At 39.1% G+C, this 25,796-nt stretch overlaps 1 long non-coding RNA gene across 2 annotated transcripts; it reads left to right on the top strand.

The window, feature by feature from the left end:
• The first annotated feature begins 750 nt into the window (after nucleotides 1-750).
• On the top strand, nucleotides 751-23,097 carry LOC131412246 (uncharacterized). 2 transcript variants are annotated; one of them, XR_009221740.1, is made up of 3 exons: nucleotides 751-1,628; nucleotides 17,888-17,983; nucleotides 20,208-23,097. It is a non-coding gene; the product is annotated as an uncharacterized LOC131412246 (long non-coding RNA). The 2 variants fall into 2 exon arrangements; XR_009221739.1 differs by having other exon boundaries at nucleotides 17,868-17,983.
• Nucleotides 23,098-25,796: the final 2,699 nt, after the last annotated feature.

The following is a 25,796-nucleotide window of genomic DNA, read 5'->3' as shown; positions in this document are numbered from 1 at the left end:
CTGGCATCTTCGTGTCTCCTGTGCTGGGAGGGGTCCCCTAGCCTGCAGTTGCCATGGTGCAGAGGGAGCCCTCTCCGTCGCTTCAGGACGTGGTGTAATTCTTAACCAGCGTGGTCTCAAATGAAACACAAACCCAGACTTGGTGAGAGAGGCTTTATCTGAGAAGGTTATTTCAAGAAGAGGAGGAGGACTGCATGGTGACAGGGAAGATTCTCTGACCCGAGACCTTGAGGCGTCTCCTGCCCGGGCAGAAGAGGGCTGTTCTTTCTGAGGAGGAGTGAGCAGGGCTGGAAAGAACCATGTGGGCAGCAGACAAGCTTGACAGGCAGGAGATTAGAGAATGTTTTACGCCCGGTCAGCCGTCCCAGAGAAGCAGTTGGGGGTTGTGCTTCATTCCAACGCTGAGGGGAGGGCCAGGTTCGGGGGCCTGGGAGAGAAGAGAATCTTAGCCAAAGTTTGGTTAACAAGCATTTTGTTCCATAGATCAGTGGAGACAAAGCAGTTCAGCTAATCATTTTGGGGACAAAGAATGGAAATTTGGAGGGTCTGCATCTGGTCTTGTGGCTGGTCAACCAGGGGTCATCCGTGAGTCCTATCCAAGGACGTGGGGAAGGTGCTCTTTGCAGTCAGCCCTTTCTTAGAACACAAAGTGGGGGATGCCTAACCTTCACTGTTTTCCAGGAGTGCAGGGCTGGAGCAGAGATCAGCATCGTCAGTAGTTACAGAAATAATTTTTGTCCAGGATGGATTTCATTCTGTGTCCAGAGTTTAATTTTTTACGAGTTCTCTATGTTATAATTTTATTGAATTCTCATTTCAGTCCCTTATTACCAACCTCAGCAGCGTTTAGCCCATAATGTGTCCATAACCTTGCCGAGGGGTGGTTGGTCTCTGCAGGGTCATGCTGTGCTCACTGCAGAGGTGGAATGGGCCTCTGTCCTTGCTGGAAAGAACTCTTCTTGGTAGATCTAAACTGAAAATGGCACTTCCATTCAGTAGAACATGGGAGCCTTAGTGAAACCATTATAATCTCCTGGGAAACAGAGGCTTAAGGATTTTAATCACTTTATTTCTTGAATTATGTGGTTCGTGCCTGTATGCATATATCATGAACTCAATCTTTTTCAACTAAATTTTACAGCATTTTAAAAGTCCTGTATTTAAGAAACCCTTCAAATATTGTTGGAAATTAAAACCCTGGACCAAGTGTACTCCACCTAACTATTGCAGCCACCGGGGGCTAGCCTGGCCAGTGCGAGGCGGTATTCTCAGAGGAGAGACTGAGCGGGGTGACCCCTTCAGTCCATCACACAATCCGAGGCGGAGAAGAGTCGTTCCTGCGACATTCACTGCCACCTGTTGAGTAGAGGGCAGTTCACTCTCAGTGATTTAAAGCAAGAGGTATCTGCTGCTGTGAGCTCCCGGAAAGTTGTCCAGGTGTGTGCACTGATGTGGACGCTTTCCCGGTTAACTCTGGTTCAGGACTTAACCTGTTAACCAGTCCTCGTTGTGGTCCTCTGACCTTGCTTCTAAGGGTCACCAACGGGGAGGACTCTTTTCAGGATCTACATCATAATCACAATCTCCCTGGAGGTGCTAGGAGAGAAATTCCAGCTGGTTTGGCAAAGGTAAGTCGGAACAAAGCTAGAACAAATGGATATCCTGGTTATGTTTATTGTTACCCTTTGGAAAAAAACTGATTTCTGCTTGAATTCTTTTTTTAGCTGTTATTAAGAAAATAGACATGATATAAAATGTCTGACAAAGAAAAATCTCAGTGCACAACCTCAGCAGCTGAACGTGCAAAATGTTCTCACCTTCACTTTCCCTTCTAGTCTCTAAATGTTTACAAATTTTACTCACCTGCGGTCATAGTGGTGTAAAATTGTGTATCCTAAATTTTCTCTGAACAATACATCATAAGCACTTTTCTGTGTTTTTATTTAGCTGTCATAATTATAAGTTTAATGGCTGAGCAATACTTCAGTTTCTCAATACTGATAAATAAAATGTTAATATGGCTGTGAATAAAATAATATTGTACCATAACAGAAGCAATACAATGCTAAGCTTTAGACATTTAAAAAGTAAAATATTATTACCTGCATGGCTAACAATAGCTGGTTTGTCTCTATGCTAACAGACTTTGAAAGTCATTAAATATGTTAGATTAACCCAGTTTTTCTTGTTTCTGAATCCTTAACTTCTAGTCAGCAGACATAAACTCTGCATTGCACGGATCATGTTGCTGAGGTTATTCTATGAAAACAGAGACATGAGGCTCACTCTCCCTGTCGCTCTCTTTCTCCGGCCGGGTCCCCTGCATTCCCACAGTTTAAAGTTTATTTTAAACTTCATCCTTTCCCACGTTCTTGGTTTCTTTTAGATAACGTGCAGGTAATTATGAAAATAAATTCAGATCAAGGCTGCCTTTTGGAGGCATGGGTGCATCTCAGAACAGCCAAGGTCTGTAGAAGGAGGTATTCCTCCTCCGTCTGTGCTTGTTCTCGGGAAAAAGCAATATGATCATTTTAGAATAATTAGGGAGATAAAAATCCAAAATACTGAGTAAAAATTAGTCCTGCCAGTCTGTTGGTCGTTTTTTTGAGTTCCTCAAAATACACCCATCTGTATTTATGTCTTTTTCTGCCTTAATTTTGTTGTCAACTTCTTTGCAAGAATGCGGGTACAAGACTTGCCTCGGTTCAGATGAGGGTGTTGCTGACCTGACATGCGTGCTGTGACAGACGTGAGGAGGGAGGGGAGGGAGACAGACTCTGCCCGTCAGAGCTCACAGTCCGTGAGGGAGACAGGCAGGAGAGGAGACTGGTACCGAGTAGGCTTCTGTTGGCTGTGGGAAACCTCTGGCCGCACAGCATCCAGGGCAGGAGGGAAGTGGTCTAGGCAGACGTCATGGAGGGCTGAGACCTAACTGAAACGTGGGTGAGTTCCAGTGTTAGTTCACTGAACAGTGTCACAGAGCTAGTTTCACCAAGTATTGCTCCTAACGCATCCTTGTGCTATTTTTCTAGACTCTCATAAGTGATGAGCAGGCAAGCAGCCTCTGTTTTGCACAAGCATAGTAATATCTTGCTTCCATTGCTTTCTCAGTAATTATCACACCACTGCCCAAGGGCAGGGTTTCTGTTTCTTTTATTCTCTGCCTTGAATGGTGTCTGGCACATTGTAGGTTTTCAATAAATACATGTTAATTGAATGAATAGATGATCCTGTTGCCATTTAACATAATGGATTCTTGTATTTAATTCTTGTAGGAAGTGGTCTTAAAATATATGCAGGTATAACATTTTAATATGGGAATTACAAGACTTTCGCAACTTCCATTTATTAACCGGCATTTACCGCATGTGGTCAGTTAGTACATGAAGGTCTGAGGGCACGATGACACAGCTCTGTCGTCTCAGGGAGCTTTGCTGTCTGGTAGGACATATGAAGATGGAATGGGCATAGAAAATGCATCCAAGGAAGGTTCAGCTAGAGTAGACGAGCCCCAGGGGACCTAGCACATGGCAGTCCTCAACAAACACATCACAGAGACTGCTTGGAACCAGAAGGTGTCCACGAAGTCCTTGGGCAGAGACTCCTGGATGAACAACCTGTGGACGCCCAAGGGCTCCCACTTTTATGTTCCATGGTGCAAATAGTCTATTGATGACCATGCTGGAAAGTGGCAAAACCTGAATAAAGTACCAGGGCTGGAACTTTATTGTACTAGTGCTACAGTACTATAGTACTAGTACTATAAAGTACTATTGGCTGGAATCTGAGCGGCCAGTTGTGTTGAAGCATGTTGACCAATGATGATCACCAGTTAAGTTGGAAATTTTGTGTGAAATAGTGATAACAATAATACTTCAGTCATGCTTACTGAGCATTTCCTATGTGCCCAGCACTCAGTGAGATCACTTACATGCATTATCTTATTTTATACTTATTTTAGAGATGAGAAACCTGAAATTCAGAGATGATAAGTCTCTTACATAAATCATAGCGCTGGTTGGCGGCAGAGCCAGATGGTCGAGCTCCAGGTCTCTCCTTTAACCACGATGCTCTGCAGTCTAATTACAGCATATCATGTTGACTTAAAATTTACTTGACCATACTTAAATTACTTCAAATGCAGGACCAGGAAGGGACACTGTAAAAAGGCCCCAGGCAGTAGGTGGTTGAGAAACACCGGTGAGAAGAGCTGGTTCCCGCAGCCTCAGAGCTAGTGGGAGTTTGTGTGGGTGTGGAACCAGCACACCCGCCCGTTTTGGAGCTCCGTTCTGCCACTTGTGTGTGAGGTTGGGCAGTAAACAGTTTCTTCATTACTAATATTTGCACAATAATAGTATACTCGTTCAGTTGTGAGGATTAAATGAGAGACTGGTTTCGAAAGTACCTGGTAAACCATAAGGCCTGAAACACACATGTAATATTTTTATTTGATTTAAATGAAAGTATGGACATTTTTACATGTTAAAGAAATAACATTTCTCACCATTTTTAACTAACATAAAATAATTATATGAGATTTAACATTTTTATTTTATTGTTGTTTTTTACTGAATTCTTTAATCACCTTCTAATATGACACAAGTCACATCCATTGATTCTGTGACCAATAGGGATTTTTGAGGCATCTGATGGAGAGGTCGGTCTATCAGAGACTGAATTGGCCCGCAGAATTGATCCGAAGTGGGCCTTAACTAAAGAGAAATGCCAGCTTTTCGAATGTGGAGACCAGATGATGTCTGGAGATAGGGCCCAGCAGGGAGATCTGATCAGGGAACAGGGTGTTCACAGCACGGCTTAGTCCAGACCAGAAAACAGACAGAAACCAAGCAAGACTGATTTCTTTTTGTTTCAAATTTATGCCAGAGTCTGGGTAGCTTTCCCAGAAATTCCATTTAATACCTGAGCCAACAGCCTAAGCACTGCGGGAAATCTTTAGGTGACCCTTGCTAAACTCGGCGAGAAGGACCCTTCAGGCTCCTTCCCTGGTTTCCACCTTCCAGCCTGTGCTGGCGGAGTCCCACGAGAACTTGTCTGAAGACAGACAGCTTTGTTTTCACTGCTATGATAATAAAACACAATTATGGAATAATGTAAACGTGCATGTAAAAACATACAGAAAAGCCAAACGCAACAGTGACGCAGCCAAGCACAGCGGTTTAGGCCTGACCCGAAGAACCGGAGTGGAGACGGCCTCACAGGCACAGGCACACAAGGCTAGAAACACGCAAACCTCTTCAAAACTCCTTATGCACAAAATTCAGCTGCAGCTGTGTATTTTTTATTTTGGAATAATTTTAAACTTACAAAAAATTTGCAAAAAAGGTGCATAGATTTCCCACATAGCTTTCACCGTCTTCTTCTAATGTTAATATCTTATGTGCCCATAGTACAGTTACCAAGACTATTAACTAAACCACAGGCTTTGTCTGGATTTCACGTTTTTGCATCGATGTCTTTTGTCGTTCAAGGATCCAACCGAAGATCACATACCACATTTAGTTGTCGTGTCTCCTTAGTCTTCCCCAGCATGTAACAGTTCCTCAGTCTCTCCACATCTTTCACGATGAGAAAGTACTTTTGGAGAGTTCTGGTAAGGTGATTTTTTTTTTTGGTGAGGAAGATTAGCCCTGAGCTAACATCCGATGCCAATCCTCCTCTTTTTGCTGAGGAAGATTGGCCCTGGGCTAACATCCGTGCCCATCTTCCTCTACTTTATATGGAACGCTGCCACAGCATGGCTTGACAAGTGGTGCATTGGTGCTCGCCCGGGATCCAAACCTGCGAACCCAGGGCCACCGAAGTGGAGCGCCCGGATTTAACCATTGAGCCACTAGGCCGGCCCCACCCGTCAGGTGCTTTTGGAGAGTCCTGGCCAGATATTTTTGGAGAGTCTTGGTGAGGTACTTTTGGTGAGTCCTGGTCAGGTACTTTTGGAGAATATTAGTCAGGTGCTTTTGGAGAATATTAGTCAGGTGCTTTTGGAGAGTCCTGGCCAGATACTTTTGGAGAGTCCTGGTCAGGTACTTTTGGAGAATATTGGTCAGGTGCTTTTGGAGAGTCCTGGCCAGATATTTTGGAGAGTATTGTTCAGGTACTTTTGGAGAGTCCCGGTCAGGAACTTTTGGAGAGTATTGGTCAGGTACTTTTGGGGAGTACTGGCGAGGTGCTTTTGGAGAGTCCCAGTCAGGTACTTTGGGAAAGTTCTGGTGAGGTACTTCTGGAAAGTATTATTCAGGTGCTTTTGGAGAGTACTTGTCAGGTGCTTTTGGAGAGTACTGGTCAGATACTTTTGGAGAGTATTGGTCAGGTGCTTTTGGAGAATATTGGTCAGGTGCTTTTGGAGAGTCCTGGTCAGGTACTTTTGGAGAGTACTGGTGAGGTATTTTTGGAGAATATTGGTCAGATGCTTTTGGAGAGTCCTGGTCAGGTACTTTTGGAGAGTATTGGTAAGGTATTTTTGGAAAGTTCTGGTGAGGTACTTCTGGAGAGTAGTATTCAGGTGCTTTTGGAGAGTCCTGATCAGGTACTTTTAGAGAGTACTGGTCAGGTACCTTGTAGACTGTTCCTCAGTATCTTACTATTGATGATGTTAACCCTGATCACCTGGCTAAAGTACTATTACTCAGTTTCTCTACTGTGAGGTTACTATTTTTCCCTTTATAATCAATAAATATTTGGGGAGATACTTTGAAGCTATTTATGTATCCTTTGCCTGCTAATTTTGCATCCAGAAGTGGATCTTGCAAGCAAGAATTATTACTGTGGTGTTCTCATGGCGACTTTATAGTTCCCTGATTCTTTCTACATTTATTAATTGGAATTCTTCTGTGAAGAAGAGCTTCCCTTCTCCCCCATTTATTTATTTATTCAATTATGTACATAAGTATGGACTCATGAATATTTTATTTTATGGGTTATAGTAGAATGCTTTTGTTATTTATTTTGTTGCTTAAATTATTCCAGCTTTGGTCACCAGGAGTTCTGTCAGGTGCACTCCTGTGCACTTTCCACATTTCCACAAGCTTCTTGAGCTCTTCCTTAGTTTTTGGCACCACAGATTCTCCAGGCTCATCTTGTGTTTTCCCTGCCCCAGCTTGGAATCAGCCAATTCTCCAAGGAGCTCTGGTTCCTTTTATTGATATTTAGATGATATTTTAATGGTATTTAGAAACCAGGATCTGGGGGCTGAGTGCGCTCATGACAACTGGGGTGTCATTGCTTCTAGGCTGTCTCAGGGGACAGAGCTAGGAGAGGCATGTGTGTCGATGAACCCTGCATGCACACATTTCTGTGTCTGTCTGTATACATGTTAAAAGACCATGAGTTCATGTTGGTGCCTCTGACTCTAACCCAGAACCGATTGCCACTGCCCTACTTGCAGCTTCTTTTTCTGATGATGAGAAATCATTACCTACAACGTGTTTTCCTGTTCCTTCAACCCTAGTACACACATAAATCCATTTCATAATTACTATCCCACACCGCTAAAGAGAAATTTCCTAACTAGAGTATAGTACTTGTGTACAATTTTAAAAATTTTTTTGTACACAAAGAAATGGAAAGATATTCTGTGCTCTTGGATTGGAAGAATTAACATAGTTAAGATGTCCATGCTTCCTAAAGCAATCTATAGATTCAATGCAACCCCTATCAAAGTTCTAACAACATTTTTCACAGAAATAGAACAAAGAATCCTCAAATTTATATGGAACAACAAAAGACCCCAAATAGCCAAAAGAATCCTGAGAAAAAAGAACAAAGCTGGAGGTATCACAATCCCTGACTTCAAAATATACTACAAAGCTATAGTAACCAAAACAGCATGGTACTGGCACGGAAACAGACACACAGATCAATGGAATAGAATTGAAAGCCCAGAAATAAGCCCACACATCTATGGACAGCTAATTTTTGACAAAGGAACCAAGAAGATACAATGGAGAAAGGAAAGTCTCTTCAACAAATGGTGCTGGGAAAACTGGACAGCCACACACAAAAAAATGAAAGTAGACCATTACCTTACACCATACACAAAAATTAACTCAAAATGGATTAAAGACTTGAATGTAAGACTTGAAACCATGAAACTTCTAGAAGAAAACATAGGCAGTATGCTCTTCAACATCGATCTTAGCAACATATTTTCAAATACTGTGTCTGACTGGGCAAGAGAAACAATAGAAAAAATAAACAAATGGGACTACATCAAACTAAAAAGCTTCTACACAGCAAAAGAAACCATCAACAAAATGAAAAGACAACCTAACGATTGAGAGAAGATATTTGCAAACCATATATCTGATAAGGGCTTAATCTCCAAAATACATAAAGAACTCATACAACTCAACAACAAAAAAACTAACAAACCAATTAAAAAATGGGCAAAAGACCTGAACAGATATTTCTCCAAATAAGATATATGGAGGGGCAACAGGCACATGAAAAGATGTTCAGCATCATTAACTGTCAGGGAAATGCCAATCAAAACTACAATGAGGTATTACCTCACGCCCGTCAGAATGGCTATAATTAACAAGACAGGAAACAACAAGTGTTAGAGAGGATGTGGAGAGAAGGGAAGTCGCATACACTGCTGGTGGGAGTGCAAACTGGTGCAGCCACTGTGGAAAACAGTATGGAGATTCCTCAGAAAATTAAGGATAGAATTACCATACGATCCAGCTATTCCACTGTTGGATATTTATCCAAAGAACATGAAAACACCAATTTGTAAAGATACATGCACCCCTGTGTTCATTGCATCATTATTCACAACAGCCAAGACTTGGACGCAACCTCAGTGCCCATCAAGAGATGAATGAGTGAAGAAGATGTGGTATATATACACAATGGAATACTACTCAGCCATAAGAAACGATGAAATCCAGCCATTTGTGACAACATAGATGGACATTGAGGGTATTATGCTAAGTGAAATAAGCCAGAGGGAGAAGGTCAAATACCGTATGATCTCACTCATAAGTAGTAGATAAAAACAACAACAAACAAACAGAGAGAGACAGAGATTGGATTGGTGGTTACCAGAGGGGAAGAGGGGAGGGAGGAGGGTGAAAGGGATGATTAGGCACGTGTGTGTGGTGATGGATTATAATTAGTATTTGGGTGGTGAGCATGATGTAATCTACGCAGAAATAGAAGTATAATGATGTACACCTGAAATGTATACAATGTTATAAACCAATGTTACCAAAATAAAACAAACAAACAAAATTTGTTTGTGTTTTCAGCCTTACACTATTCAGTCAAAATACTGTCAGTTACTTAGTTTGGCTCTTTTTCTACCCACTCCGTCAGTGGGGATTTGTCATTTATTGTAGTACAATTAGGTTCACTGTGTGGTTTTTCCTCTCATTTTATGTCACTTTTATGCTCTTTGATAACTGTTTGAAATTACGTTTTATTTACATGGTGGCTCTCCAAAGACTGCTGGTAAATTTAGTGGAAAACTGCTCTTTGGAGTGAATGTTAATATCATGGCCCTTTAGATGTTCCTTTGGGTTCTTGTGTAATATAGAGGCATTTCCAAAAATAGTATGTAACAGAGAGTGGATCCCAGACAGGCCATTCCAAGTCAGACACAACTCGTCTTTTCCTGGTTGCACCCCGGAAATGCCTCTGACACCCACATCCACCTTTATCCATTTGGCATATTTCTTCAGTAATGCCTTGATGTTCCATTAGTCATTTAACAACCTCAGCTTCAGTCACAGGGAGACAGGAAGGATAAAATCCCAGGGTAGGGAGTGTCAGGCTGGCCCACTTCTCTCGGGTCCCAAGAGGGGAAAAGTGTATTTTGTGAAGGTGGCTTTCCTCTTGCTCAGCCCTGCACGGACATGCAGCCTTTCAGATCTCCAGGAATACGTGGGAGCTCGTCAAGGCTCTGTCTCACTCCTAGATTTTCCTTTCAGAAGTTTGACTTGTCTATGTTCCCATAACTCCATCCCGCAGGCAGTGCAATGTGACCTCCCCTGAGTGTCTGGGTGAGAGCCTATTGTTTCCAGTGCTGGATTACGGGGTTTTTCTGGGGGCCTCCAGTGGCAGCCCCGCAGCCAGGGTCTGGGTGAGGACAGGATGGGAGTAGCGCGACATAAAAACACTCAGAAGCCTCTGTTTTTACCAAGGGTCAGTAGTTTTCCTGAATAAATGCTTCTCAGCCTGTTGGATGCCTCTGGTTAATTTTCAGAGTTCAGAAATGGTTGTTGTTGACAATTTTGTCAAGCTTTTCATTGCTTTTTGGAGAGTTTGCTGAGCTTCTTGCTCTGCCTTTTTGCTAATCCCCAGCCAATACAGTTTTTTTCCTCCTTGGCCTAAGATAGATGTTTCACTGAAGATTGACTATGAGTTAAGAGTATGGAAATTCTTAAATCACCATGTTCACTTTTTTAAACGATTCTTTTGCCACTTGTATTTATTCAGTTTGGGGAATGGGCTGTGGGAGAGGGAGAAAATGCTGACTCATATTTTTCCTAGTTGACTCACATCGTATTAGGTTTGACCTTTTGCTATAGCTCATGAAGACAGTTGGATTCTGAACTGTCACTTCACGTGTCACTGAGCCAGGTTCATTTTGCCCACCACATGTTAGTATGGGGCAGAGGGTCAGGGTGGTCTGATTGTAAGGACAGATGAGTGGAGGTAAGGAGAGGGGAGGTAGCTGATGATCTGTGCAAGTGTGGTCAGGCTTTCTGGCTCTTCATAGAACCCGTTCACAAAATGGCGGTGTTAACGTGATCTGAGGGTGAAGTTTTTGGCTCCCTGATGTCAGGAGCTCACCTACTGGACACCTGCGCAGGCCCCATTGGTGGGCTGGTGGTCTTGACTGGCCTGAACGGGATAGGGGTCAACTCTTAGTTCCTGAAAAACAACACAGGCTTCTGTCACCATGGCGATCCCAGCCTCAGGGACATTATCTAAGGAATCCTGTGTGGTCAGGTAATATATGGCCTAAGCAGCACAGCTGACAGCAGGAGGGAGAATGACTAAAGGCTATAATTAGCAATGCCTAAAACACTTTAGTTACTAGCTGCCTAGTCATTAATGGCTGACTGTCTGCTGGTTTCACATGTGTGTAATCCCTGCCAAATTTGCTTAATCTGAGAATATGGTAATCAAGACATGTACAGTGAAACCCAACATACTAATGAAAATTTTGAGTAGGGAGAGGCCCAGGAAGGCCAATTATTATTCTCATTTCCCGTAACCTTAGTATTAGTCTGTAGCATTACATTTCTCAGATTGTGTTTACTTTATAAGTCCCCCAAATTTAATTGAAGTGAAATTAAGTCAATAATATGTTTTATTGATTGTACATAGCACCATCTGTTCTGTAACTTAGAGAAGATCAGTCAAACACGGAACCTGACTTTCAGATTCATCTATAATTCATTTTCATGGAAACTCTCTAAACAGTTTCACTGTAGTAACAACTTCTTCCTCCTGTGATGCTAGCTTTGAGAATCACGTGAATCCAGATATTTGCCATATTTTCTTAAAAACAGGTGCCTAGATCTCCTAAGGTACTGTTTCTTAAATATCGATCGTTCATGTATAATTTCACAATTTTTTAACCACATTAGAGAACCATCCTTGCTGTTACTTAACACTTTTCAAAAGGAAATCTTGTATTGGTATCTTAAATGGAAAATTAGTGTCATTTGACATAAATAAAAAAGCAAATATTTACGTGTAAGCCTAAGTACCGAAAAGTGTCACTTTTTTTTAATAAATAAAGAGAATTAAACATATGTAATGTACCTATTGGGTTTTACAAAATGAAAATTTAAAGATATTTCCCAAATGAGAAAAAATGGAGATTTATGAAGAGTTAGCAGCAAACAGATTTTGCGTAGATGTCATTTACTCTACAATAAAGATAAATTTGTTTCTATTTCAGAAGAGAAATTTTTTGGTTTTGATGTTAAGCCATTTTCCAAATACCAACTCATGTGTTTGAAAAATCACAATTATTTTACCACTTCTTCTTATTTCTCATTAATTTATAATCAAAGTTAAGAAAGTAACTATCTTTGTAAATACTTCTGTTTCCAAAAGCCTTCTAGAAAAATGGATGATACTGTGTTAAGCTATTTCATAATGTCCAGAAAGAGAGCATAAAAGGTCTATTTTTCATTCACGACTGCCACCTGGTTTGAGAAAATACTTATGAAGGCCAAATTTAAAATGTTTCATGTGACTTTCTATAAAATTGAGAACATGGTCCCTGCTCTTAACATAATTGGCAATTTTCACTCTCATATCAAATCTTCAGCATAATTCCAGGGGCAAGGGTCTCTCTGTGTATATCAAAGTGAGTAGATTTTTATTACTGTGAAACAACTTCTCATCATAAAAACTGTCCGCATCCAGAATTGATCTTTCACATATGATGGTACAGATCTTAGGGTGTGCACAGAAATGAAGCTTAGAGAATATGCTTTTTTATTTTGTTTTATTCATACTACCCAAAATTCGGAACATAAGTAGCAGATGACTTAGTTACTGAAGTTTTGAAACATTTACCTGTATTCTTAAATGCACATGCCTATAGTTTATATCATCTATGTAATGTAGATTTTTTTTTTTTTTGGTGAGGAAGATCAGCCCTGAGCTAACATCTGTTGCCAATCCTCCTCTTTTTGCTGAGGAAGATTGGCCCTGGGTGAACATCTGTGCCCATCTTCCTCTACTCTGTATGTGGGACACCTGCCACAGCATGGCTTGATGAGCAGTGAGTAGGTCCGTGCCCGGGATCCGAACCTGCAAACCCTGGGCTGCTGAAACAGAACACCCGAACTTAAACACTACGCCACCAGACTGGCCCCTATAATCTACGTAATACAGAGTTTTTAAAGACTACCTTTTGTCTTGTCCTAACTAAACTGATCTATAAAACAATGTGTTTGATGTGATATTTATATATTTTTTCTAATTCACATGAAAATATTGACACATCAAAATTTGAATCTGTCTATCCAGACTTCCAGGTTGAACATAAGTCAGCATTCTCCCATTCTCCTCCTGAAAGTCACCAAGGAGCCACAAGGGCAATGAATTTTTTAAATTGATGTCAACTCTATTATCAGCAAAACAAGGGAAAGGTGGAGTCTGCAGACTCCGTAGGGATCTAAGGAACGTCAGACGCAGGGTGTGGGGAGAAACTCAGTGAGGAGGGAGCCTCAGGGAGGGTGTGGAGGAGCCACGGACCACCTCTTGAGGGGCAGGAGGATGCACTGGAGGAGGGGCTCTGGGGAGGCCCGCTGAGCAACGAGTCCTCTTGCCAGCTGGTGTCACAAAGCAGAAGAGATGAGGTGACACGAGGAAGCAGAGACAAGCCCCACACGCAGAAAGCAGGGTCCTTCTGTGGTGGAAGGAAAGACAGAGCCGTTGCTTTGTGAAAACTACGTAAGGAACGATGTGGGTTTCTCCAACTTCACAGGAAACCGTGGAAAACATTGGCCTGTGAAACCCCAACTCATCCAAAGATTAGGAACATGAAAGAAAATAGGAAATCGTAATAAGGAGGAAAGGAAAGAAACTGCAGAACTAATTAACATCCAAAATTGTTTCAAAAAATAAATATTGCAATTAAATATTTCATCAATCACAAAAATCAATGAAACAATTGCTGTTGTAAAAGAAGATCATAAAGCAGAAATGAAAACTTTAAGGAAGACATGGTGAGCCAGCAGAAGGTGGGGAGTGAGCTGGTGGACATGATAAAATGAGTGGAGGAAAAGTCAGTGCATCTCCAAAGGATCACAAACATAGAGGCAGCACCAGGGGTGCGGGACGGCGGGAAACTCATCAGAAAACACAGAAAATTTAAAAATGAAAACAAAGAAAACTAACAAAATAAAACTGAAAAAAGGGTTAAAAGACTGATTTCCAGCAGTAAGTTGGATTTCATACTCTTAGTGACCATGTCGATGAGAACACAGGAAAAAATCAAGGATATTTTCAAAGTGATGCTGAGCTGGCATAAACACGGGGAAAGCAGAGGCTGCATCAAAGTGAGAGCAGGGATGGGGCGAGGTGGTGACACCTACACCACAGGGAACCCAGCCAGAAGGCTGAACTGGATATGAAATAGAGCAGAAACAGCAGAGGCCTGTCCTAGTGAGAAGACTAACAGGAGACTCCAATAATGTGAGGGTCCAGAGGACTCTGCGCTCCGAGTGAAATAAGAGAGAGGTGACCTCTGCACACAGACGGGGAGGAGACAGTCCTGCATCAGTTCACACACAGGGTGTGTGCTCATGGTCCAGGTTCACACTACTTTGTGGTCCAAACCCCTCAGTCAGGTGTTCCGGTGGAAGTGGTTCTGGGCTGCTAGAGCCCCTGGGTGACTAGCAGAAACAAATTTTCTCTGGAGATCTGCAACTTTAAGCCAAGACAGAAGTACAGTTGCCAGGAAATTGATCAGTTTCCCATCAAAAAACACAAAACAAACCAAGAAGCAAGGCAGTATGAATGAAAAACAGCCAAGAACTGTCTACAGATCACAGAACTGGACTTACGAGGGCTTCCAGAACTGGGATGATCAGACGTGAAATGTAAGGTAGTTATGGTCACAGAAATAAAGGGGAAGCTTGAAAATATAAGCAAGAACAAGAGACAATAAAGAAAGGAAGCATATTTGAAAATGGAACTAATAAATCTTCTGTAAATGAAAAATATAGTAGCTGAAATTACAACATGATGGATTCATTAAGCAGCAGGTTAGACACAACTGTAGATGAATCAGAAAACCAGAGGATATGTCTAAATAAATTATTCAAAGTACAGTCTAATGAGACAAAGAGATACAAAATATAAAAGAGCTTAAGGGGTATGGTCAAAGTGAGAAGATTTAGTGTGCGTTTAATGAGAGTTTCAAAGGAAAAAAAAGAGAGAGAACGGGAATATAACAATATGTTAAGGAAGTGTGCTTAGAATTATTTTAGAATTGTTGAAACGGCAGCTCCCAGGTGAAGGGACCCCAGTGTATTCCTAGTATAATATAAGGAAAAGAATCAACACTGAAAAAAAAAAAAAGGATTTCGATCCATCTCTCTTGCTATGTACAAAAATGATCTCAAAATAGATCATAGACCTAAATTTAAAATCTAAAACTATAAAATGCTACAAGAAAACATAGGAGAAAATCTTCATGACCTATGTTAGGCAAAGACTTCTTAGATGAAACATCGAAAGCATAACCACACAGTAATGATAAAGTAGACTTCATCAAAATTAAAAACATCTGCTCTTTGAAATACACTGTTAAGAGAATGAAAATATAAGCCACAAACTAAGAGAAAATATTTGCAAATCATTTATCTTATTTTATCCAAAATATATGAAGAAGTTTCAAAACTCAGTAATAAGAAACAAACTAATATAAAAATGGAAAAAAATTGAATTGGACAGTTTATTCAAGAAGATACACAAATGGCAGATAAGCACATGGAAAGCTGCTCAACATCATTAGTTATTAGGGAAATAAAAATTGAAATGGAACCAATAAAATTAAAAGTAAATGACATAGAACTTCAAATTTATTAGCATGACTAAACTTGATAACACCAGCAACACCAGTGTTGCCCAGGGTGTGGAGGAGCTGGGACTCTCACACGCTGCTGTTGGGAATGTAAAGTTGTACAGCCACCTCGAAAAACAGTTGACAGTCTCTTATCACTAAACCACACATCTTTCATTCCTGCATATTTACTCAAGAGAAATAAAGGATATGTCCACACAATGACTTGTACAAAAGTGTTTATAGCACTTTTGTTTTGTTTTATTTCAGTCAAAAACTAGGAAAAAATGTCTATGGTGAAAGGATAAAATTGTGATACATCCACACAGTGGAATACTACTCACTACTTGGCAATGAAGTGGAATAAACTACTGATACATGCAACAACATGGGTAAATCTCAAAAACATTATGCTGATTATTGTACACCAGACCTGACCAAAAAGAGTTCATACTAATGATTCTATTTATATAAAATTATAGAAAATGCAAAAGTGGTCCATAGTGACAGGAGGCAGATGAGTGGTGGCCTGGAGATGAGGGGATCAGAAAAAGCAGGAGGGAGAGATTACAAAATTCATGAGAAAACTTCGGGGAATTATGTATTTATGTGATTTATGGATTCACATATGTCAAAATTTACCAACTTGTAGAGTTTTCTAACATCTTTCAATGTCTGCAGCCTCTATTTTATGTCTCCCTTTTCATCCTGATCCTATCTGTTTGGGCTGCTTTCTTTTAATTTTTTTAATCAGTTTTTGCCAGAGGTTTGTAAATTTTATTAGTCTTTTCAAAGAAACAAATTTTGGATTCTCTCTTCCTCTTTATTTTAAGTTTTTTTCTTTAAACTAATTTCTGCTCTCATATGTATGCTCTCCTTCCTTCTACAATTTTCAGGTTTTTTGATTCGTCTCCTAATTTATTTTATTGGATGTTAGGTCATTAATTTTGAGATTTTCTTATTTTCTAATAGAAACATTTTAAGTATACATATATCTCCAAATACAACTTTAGCTGCAGCCACTGTATTTAATAAGTAGTGTTTTCATTGTTAAGTTCAGAATGTTTTCAAGTATATATTTTGGTTTACTCTTTGATCTGTGAGTTATTTCTTAATTTTCAAACGTATAGGTTTTTAATAATTCTCTTTTTTTAAATTATATTCTAACGTAGTTGTAATATGATTTACCAGCCCTTTGAAACTTCTCTAACCTACCTCATGACCCAGTTTGTGGTCACTGTTTAAAATTTATATGTCTTTAAAAATAATGTGCATTCTGAAGTCATTGGTACTGTGTTTACTATAAGACTATTAGGTCAAGCTTTTAAATCATATCATTATAATCTTTTAAGTCTTATGTAATCTTATTCCTCATTTATCAGTTACTGAGGTAGTGTTATTAAAATATTCTAAGCCTGTAGGTTTGCTCACTATCTCCTACTCTATCTTTTCTTCCTTTATATATTTCATTAGTCATATAAAGATGTTATTCTTTTTATTTCTGGTTTTTTTAACTTTAAAGTTTATTTTGTCTGATATAAATATAACTACACCATCTTACTTTGCACAGTCTTCACGCATGTATATAACTTTCAATGCATTACGTTCAAATATTCCATCTTCTTATATTTTAGATGTAGTTTGTGTAAACAACATAGAACTACATTTTTAAATATAGCATTAATTTAGTTTAAAATTTATATTTTAACTAGATCACTCAGTCCTGTTAAATTCGTTGCAATTACTGGAATATTTGAATATATACCATTTTATTTTGTGCTTTCTACATAGTTCATGTTTTCCATTTATTTCTTTCCTTTCTTCCTTTGTTTTCTGTGGAAAAATATTTTTCCTGTTTCACTTTTTATCACTTCACCAGTTTAGAAGTTATCGTTTATTTATTCATATGTATAGTTTTTCTTCTGGGATTTACACTAGAAACCACTACTATATACATAAATTCTCCAAGTCTAAAGTTACTCAAAATTTATCCCCTTGCGAATAAGAGCAAGCACATCGCCTCCCTCACAGCTTAGCTGAGTTTGCTGTCCCGTGCATTCATTTCATCATTTTTAACCCCAATTTACAGTTATTATTTTAAAATAATGTTTGTTTACATTTATTCACCTATTTACCACTATACTTTCTCATCTTTCTTTTTTATACCTTTGACTTTCCAAGTTGGATCATTTTTTTGTCTGTGTGGAGTATTTGCCTTAGAATTTTTTTAATGAGAGTTTGTGGTAAATTTGCTCTGTTATGTTTTTGTTTGTTTATATAAAATGTGTTATTACTCTTTACTTATAAGGATATTCACCAAATACACAGATCTAACTCATCAGTTATTTCTCCGACCACACTGATGTCACCTGAGGTAAAATGTTTCATCATTACCACAGAAACAGCAGCTTCAGTCTGCTGAAGGTAATCAGCCTTTTAACTCTGGTCACGTAAAATCTCTTTGTCATTGATGATCTACAGTTTTGCTATCATCTGTCTAATTGTTGGTTTCTTTGTTCCTGTGGTAGCATTTATGAATTTTTAGGCTTCCTGAATCTGTGGGTTGGGATATTTAATCAGTCTTTGAAAATACTCAACAACAACTAATCAAATATTTCCTCTTCCCCATACCTTCCCAGTCTCGCCTCTCCTTCTGGAACTCCAATTACACATACGCTATGCATTTTCATTTATTTTAAACCTCTATATATTTCCTTATATTTGTCATCTCTTTAGTTTCTTTGTCCTGAAATAGTTTCTTCAGATCTATGTTTCTAGTTGAATAATTTTATCCTCATCTAAGTCTAATCTACTGTTAAACCAGCCACTAAGTTTTTTATTTTAATTATGTGACTCCTTTCTAAAGGTATTGCACAGATTTGTTTCTAGTTCATCCCTGTACTTTATACACTGAACTCGTGGGGCAGAGAGGGGCAGTGTGACCATTAATTCCATCAAACTGATCAGTCCTGTGCTGTGTCTCTTGACCTCTTGGATCTTAAGGCAATGACAATGAAAGATCAAGTTCACCCATTTTGGCTAATAATCTAAAGATAAAGTATTCTAATTACCCTTCTGGGTTTCCTACTTTTAGTTAATTTTGGCTTCTGAGAATTCCTTATATTCTTGAGACCAGAAGAATTCATTTTAAAAGATTTTTGAAATACACTTTATTCAGTATTTTTTTCCAGCAGGAGTGTCAGAAGGGATATATATATCCTTAATGCAAGACACAAAAATATTCATTTTCTCTTGAGCTGATTTCAGTTAGGCTCACAACCCCTGCCACTCCACTCAAACTGCTGCCGTGGAAGCGGCTTGTGACCCCATTTGTTAAGTCTGATTTCTCGGTCCTCATGGCACTTGGCACATCTGTAGCGTTGATGCCAATGATGAGCCTTCATGGCCGAAAGCCTCTCTAGTTTCCTTCCCGCTCCACGGCTGCTCCTTCACAGCCTCTCATGCAGGTGCCTTCTCTTCTCCTCTAGGACCAGCCCTTAGTCCTCTTCCCTGATCTTTCTGTCCTCAATCCCTAGCTGATTCCATCCAGTTTCACAGTTTTAAATATCATAGAAACAATGACTCCCAAATTTGAATCTTAAGCCACCAGACTCCAAATCACATACCAAAATGCCCACATGACCTTTGCCCTTGTTTGGCTGATTGGCACTGCATATTTGGCATGTCCAGAGTTAGCTTTCCAGTGTGTACACCCAGCCTTGCCTGTATCATTAGTGGCAAGTTTATCTCACAGACAACACACCTTGGGGCCAATCCATCAGCACATCTTATGATGTCTATACTCCGAAGAGGCTCAGAATCCGACCAGTGATCAGCATCTTGCTTGTTTCCCTCCTATCCCGTCCATTCTCCCTTAGAGTCTTTTCAACGCTGTAGCCAGGAAAATCCTCTGAAAAGGTAAATTGGGTGACAATACTTCTCTGCTCAAAACCTCAAAGGTTAGATCTCATTCAGAGTGAAACTCAAAATGTGCCAGCGGCCTGAAACCGCCCCCGAGTGCTCCCTCTGCCGCCTCTCTTGCCTCACCCTGCTCCCCACCACTCTCATCTCAGCACACAGCCCCTGGGGTTTCGGGGCTTCGTTCCTGCTGCTGCTCCCTTCACTTGGAATGCTCCTCGCCCACTCGGCGGCCTCGGTTCCCTGATGACCCCGCAGTTCTCCCTGCTTCCTCCTCTGATTTGTGTTTCTCCAAACCACTTGTCGGAATTGGATCTGCTATAGTTGTCCTTTAATATTTATTGTGTATGTATTGTATATTTATATATTTATTTTTATCTTATAAATATTTTCTATTTTAAAAACATTTTAATATTTTTATGTTTATTTGTGTATATTTTATTGTGTGTCTTTCCTGAGAAGATTGAAGCTCCATGAAGAAATTTCTCTGTCTCCTTCATCAACTCATGTATCCCCAGTACCCAAAAGGTGCTTGACACATAGTAGATGTTGCTACCAGAGTAGACATATAGTAGATACACAGTAGATACGTAGTAGATACTGTTATCTCCCCTCAAAGAGGCCTCCCCACAGCTCAGCAGTACTCCTACCCCATCCCTGAACTCAGTTTTCTTTTCTTTATAGCATTTATCACTACCTAAAATTATTGTAGTTATTTTTTCTCTTTTAGGAACTGTGCTCCCCTCCACTGGGGGAGCCTCATTCACCCCAGTATTTCCAGGACTCCAGATGATACCAAATAAAATAGGTTGGTAAGCACAAGGCTTTTCATTATGCAATGAGAGGATTATTTACTGAATTTTCAATTTAGCTTTTAAAAGAAGTCTGTGCATTGCCTTTGCATGGAAAACGGTGTGCGCCTGGTGATAGGGAAGTTGAGTGACATCTGTGCCGTCCCAGGGAAGACGCAGGAGCTAACGCTGGGTGAACACTTAGAAAGCACCAGAAGCTGGACTTTTCTGCTCCCGCAGTCCTCCTCGGAGTCCTGTCAAGCAGATATTTTCAGAAGAGTCAGGAGGGATTTCTGAGCTAGTTTAGCAGGTAATTTGCCAGCACAGTGTGTGCTGGGCTGACCCCCCGAAGCCCACTGTGTGCCCACAACACACTCCAAAGCAAGTGAGGAACCTGACCGAAGGCCAATACTTACACTTCAAACTTCTGGAAGAGTGACCATCTAATAAACTCTCTGTGACAGTCAGATTTAAAATGTGCCCATTTTCAGGCAGAGTGATGGGACTTCTGGTGTGGAAGATACATCAGTGTCCAAGCTCTCGGATCAGCCGTTCTAACTATGTGGTGGAGAAGGGGCAAGCAGCTGGCTGCCTGGTTGACCAGTTCTCCTGACCGCTGTCTGTCTGTCTGTCTGTCTGTCTGTCTCTCTCTCCCCCCTAACTGACAGGCTGTCTGAGTCAGTTACTTTGTTGGAGAGGTTTTTCAGGAAATTCTGTGGCCTCGTTTTAACTTTCCTAGAAGCAGTGAGGTAAAACCACATTTAAACAAAATTAAGACTGACCCGCAAAAGGAAGTGGCCTGTGATATTGGGAACCTTTTGTGGGTAGCTGTTAAAACTTATTGCGATCTTCCAAATGTCAGCAGCTCTGACAGCACACAACACCGAGTCTCAAAAGCCCTAACCAACTCAATGTGACCTTGAATTAATTTGGTAACCAAATAAGCAGGAAATTGAGAATACTGAAATTGAGGAGAGAGCATTTAGAAAATGCATATTTTGCACTATAGATGACAAAGACAAAATTCAAAAGGTGTTTAGTGACTCTAGTGTTTTTTAAAAAGTATTTTTAATTCTAATTGAAACCCTTGATGAAGTTTCTGAATTGTGGATAATATTGAAGAAATAGTCTGAGTATTTTGGATGAGGAAAAATATTTTATCTTTTTTACGAAAGTTGACTATTAGTGAAGTGTAAAATGTAAAGCAAACACCTTATGATACATGAACAATGGCTGGAGAATTTAATTTACTTCCATTAAATATAGAATATTTCTATCAACTCAGAAGAATACGTTTTAAGTTCCAGTTCTTTTTAAGAGTGTGCGGTCCTTGGCAAACTGCTTAATTTTCCTATACCTTGTCTCTATTTTCTCCTCAATTGAGAAATAAAAACTCACTCACTAACAGAGCATTTTCCTAGGCACTGGAAATGCAAAGTTGAACAAGACTTGTCCCCCCTCAAGGAGCGTCAATGAAGCGGGGCGTGTGAGCAAATGCAATAAGGGTGTGGACAAGGTAGAGCAGGTGGATGCCAAATTTAAATACCCACAGAAATGATGGAGTGCCAAGATGTAAACTTAACAAGAAATATGCAAATCACATGTGGGAAAACTTTAAAACACTCCTAAAACAACAAAATTAGACTTGAGCAAATGGAAAGACATCCCTCATCCTTGCTTTGGACAAGTGAATGTCACAAGGATGCCAATTTTCCTTATGTGAATATAAGAATTTAACATAATCCCAATAAAAAATAGTAAGTCTTTTTTCTGGAGATAGTCAAGTTGGTTTTAAAGTTTACATGTGAAAATAAACAAAAAGAACAGCTGGGAAACCTGCCAGGAAGGCAGTGAGAAGAATTGCTAGTCCTGCCAAATTTGAAACATACAGTCAAGTCTCATGATCCAGTTGGTGTGGTATGGGAAGGTGCACAGACAGACAGACCCCGGACACACAGAAAGTCCAGATGCAGATCCAACTGCGAGAGGAGATGTAACACAGAGCAAGTCAGGGAAGACTCATTTTCTAGTCCGGGGGAGAGAGCTGGAGAGCCCTCAGAAGCAGCAGCTGGATCCACATCCCACACCTCGTGCTTTGAATAGACGCCATGTGGGTCAGAATTCCAATGTAAAAATCATTCTCTATGAGTACTAAATTTTTTTAAAAGGATAAATTTCCTTATAATCTGGGAGTAGGGAAAGCCCCATAAATTCAACTACATAAAAATACAGGTGTTTTTGAACAGAAGAAAACATTGTAGAAAACCTCAAAAAACAATGACAACTGGGAGAAAATGTTTGTAACATATCACATAAAAAGGGCTCATCTCCCTAATATGTAAAGAACTCTCAAGAACTTGGAAAGAAATAAAAAGAAAAACTATAACAATGGGCAAAACAAACAAGTTACATATATGGTTATAAAAACTGATCCTCAAATAAAGAGGAAAATGCTCATCTTCACCCATAATAGAAGAAAGGACCACCCTCTTAACCTTCCTGAAGCTTTAGAGTGGGGTCACTACCTGGCAGGCTAGTCACCCTCAGTTTTTATTTTTCAGAAAAAATAGTTAATCAACCTAAAGAAGCTTGCCTTCTCTGTGAGGGTTCTAACCCGAATCTTGCTAGGCCAGTCTTTTTAAGTCTTTGTGACTTCCAGGAGTGTTTCCTCATAAAGTCTTCAAAATGTTCCCATTTTATTTATTTCTAGGTACTTAACTTTTTTGGTGGCTTTTTAAAATTGAGGTGTTCTTTTCATTACATATTCTAACTGGTTGTGTTTTGTAAATATGAAACCTATTAATTTCTAAATACAAGTTTGGAACCTCATTGTCATTATATTTCTTCAATATTTTTGGTATATTTTGTTGTTGTTGTTTGTTTTGGTTGATTTGCTTGGATTTCCCAGAAATACAATCTTATAACCTGAAAATAAGGACTGTTTTATCTCCCCCTGCTCTTCATTTTTCTCTGTCTCTTATCTAATGCCATCAACCTCCAGGACAATGCTGAATAATAGTGGTGAGAGATACCTGCTTTCTAACATACTAGCAATGCTTTCTGTGTTTCTCAGTGATGGAACAAGTTTATTTTATTTTGGTTGAGCAAGTATCCAGCCCATTTACTATTTGTGTATGGTTATCAAAAATGGAGTTTGAATTTTGTCCATACTCCTCTTCAGAATGTTTGGGGGTGATCTTATTTTTATCCTCAGACCAATTAAGAGAATGAGTGGTATGAATGGATGTCCTAATATTAAACCAGCCTAGGACCCATACTGAGTCTTCATGCATTCCATCCTTGTGTTGCCAGGATTTGTGTATCAATATACGTAACTGAGATAGGACTATAGTTTTCTATTGTTATTAGTATTAGGTTTACATCATTCAAGTATTTGCAAGTTGTCCTTTTGCTATCTTCTGAGTCAATTTTGGTATTATAAAATTGACTTTTTTTCTACTTTTGAATTTAATTGCAAATAGTTAAGCAACATAGTCATTTATCAATATTTTATTTAAAAGAGAGTTTGAAATATATCAAGCTCGTATGAATTTTTTGTTTGCACTGTGGCCAGGAAATGTTATCTCTACTATTTCTTATTGTAGCAGAAATGATGTTTTCTATGTGGCATTAAAATATGGTGAACTTTTTGTACTGTTCCATGTATATTTGTTAAGAACAGGCATGTAATTTCAGAGTACAGTTTCAAAATAAATCAATTTGAATCATCTTATTAGGTTTATAGAATGTATATAGTTACATTTTGTCCCCTTGACCAGCCCTGCACTGAGATAGGTGGGTTTATCTCTCCTTTTCCATTTCTATTTTTGTCTATTTCTACTTTTATCCAATATAGTTTAGTGTGATGAATATTGACCCTTTGTTAACAGATCCATTGATAGGCATAGCATTGTCTTCATTTTAGATTCATTAGATTTAGTATCATGCTACGACATTCCCTTCTCAACCTTTACAGTCAATCTTCTCCCCTTGGCAAATACTTATTTGTTCTCTATTTCTTTAATTTGCCTTTTGTAGAATTTTATTTAATTGGATTCATATAGTATGTGGTCTTTTGTGACTGATTCTGACACTTAGCAAGATGCTTTTGAGATACATATATGTTGTTGCTTGTATCAACAGTCCATTTCTTTTTATTGCTGAGTAGTTTTCCATGGCACAGATAGAGTACAATTTTTTATCTACTCAACAGAAGATGAACATTTGGATTGTTTCCAGTTTGGGGCTATTATGAATAAAGCTATTATGAACATCATACAAGACTTTGTGTGGACATATATTTTTATTTATCCTGGATAAATACCCAGGAAGAAAATCTCTGGGCTATATGGTAAAGGAGTATTTAACTTCCTATGAAGTTAAAACACCACATTGTTTTACAAAGTGACTGTACAATTTTGCATTCCCAACAGCAATGTATGAGACTTCCAGTTGCTCCACATCTTCACTAACACTTGGTTTTGTCAATTGTTTTGATTTTAGCCATTCTAGAGGTTGTGTCGCAGTATCTCATTCTCAGTTTCCATTTGAGTTCCCTAATTGCTAAAGATATTGAGCATCTTTTCATGTTCTTATTAGGCATCTGTATATTTTCATTGGTGAAGTGGCTTTTCAAATCTTTTGTCTGGTTTTCAATTGGGTTGTCTGTCTTATTATGGAATTGTAACAGTTCTCATCTACTTTTTAGATTTCTCTTTGTCTGTAGTATTTAGCAGCTTTATAATGATGTGCACATGTGTGGCTTCCTTTGTGTTTAGTCTGCTTGGAGTTCATAGTAATTCTTAAACCTATAACTTAATGTCTTTTTAAAGTTTTGGAGTATTCTCATCCATTCTCTCTTCATATATTGCTTCTGCCTGATTCTCTCTCTCCTTTTTGATGGGAACCTTAATTACTCATTTAGTATACTTTTTCTTATTCTATATATTCCTTTTGGTCTTTCCTGTATTTTTCAATCCTTTAAACTCTCTGTTTTAGACTGGATATATGTTTCTGACTTACCTTCAATTTAATGATTCTCTCTTTGGCTGTATCTAAATTACATTTATTATCTCCTTGGTTTATTTCTTTTTGAATTCCAAATTTTCCATCTAGTTTTCTCCTATAGTGTTAACTTTATGCTGAGATTCTTCACCTTATCTTTTAATTCTTTGAATGTGTATATCATAGTTTGTTTATGACAATTCCATTGCAAATGAATGACTTGTACAAGTTTAAAAGTTTAAATTTTGTAAGCTTACAATCATGCAAGGCAAAAACATAGTGCTTAGGGACACACACATATATAATAGAAACAGAGAAATACATGGAACTAATAAACAGCGAAGTCAGGATGATGATTACCTTTGAGTCAGAAGGAGGGGGAGATTGGGAAGAGTTTGGGAAAAAACACACTCTGCTTTATTTCTTGCTGGGTGATAATATGTGAGTCTTCATTCTTTTTTTTCCATGGCTTAAGAATTGCATTATAAAAACGGTTAACACATGTGTGCAGACAATGTAAAGCT

This window comes from Diceros bicornis, chromosome 12 (genome assembly GCF_020826845.1).
Source record: "Diceros bicornis minor isolate mBicDic1 chromosome 12, mDicBic1.mat.cur, whole genome shotgun sequence".
Taxonomy (NCBI): Eukaryota; Metazoa; Chordata; class Mammalia; order Perissodactyla; family Rhinocerotidae; genus Diceros; species Diceros bicornis.
Note: the sequence above shows the minus strand (reverse complement) of the source record. Positions and strands in the feature narration are given on the sequence as shown.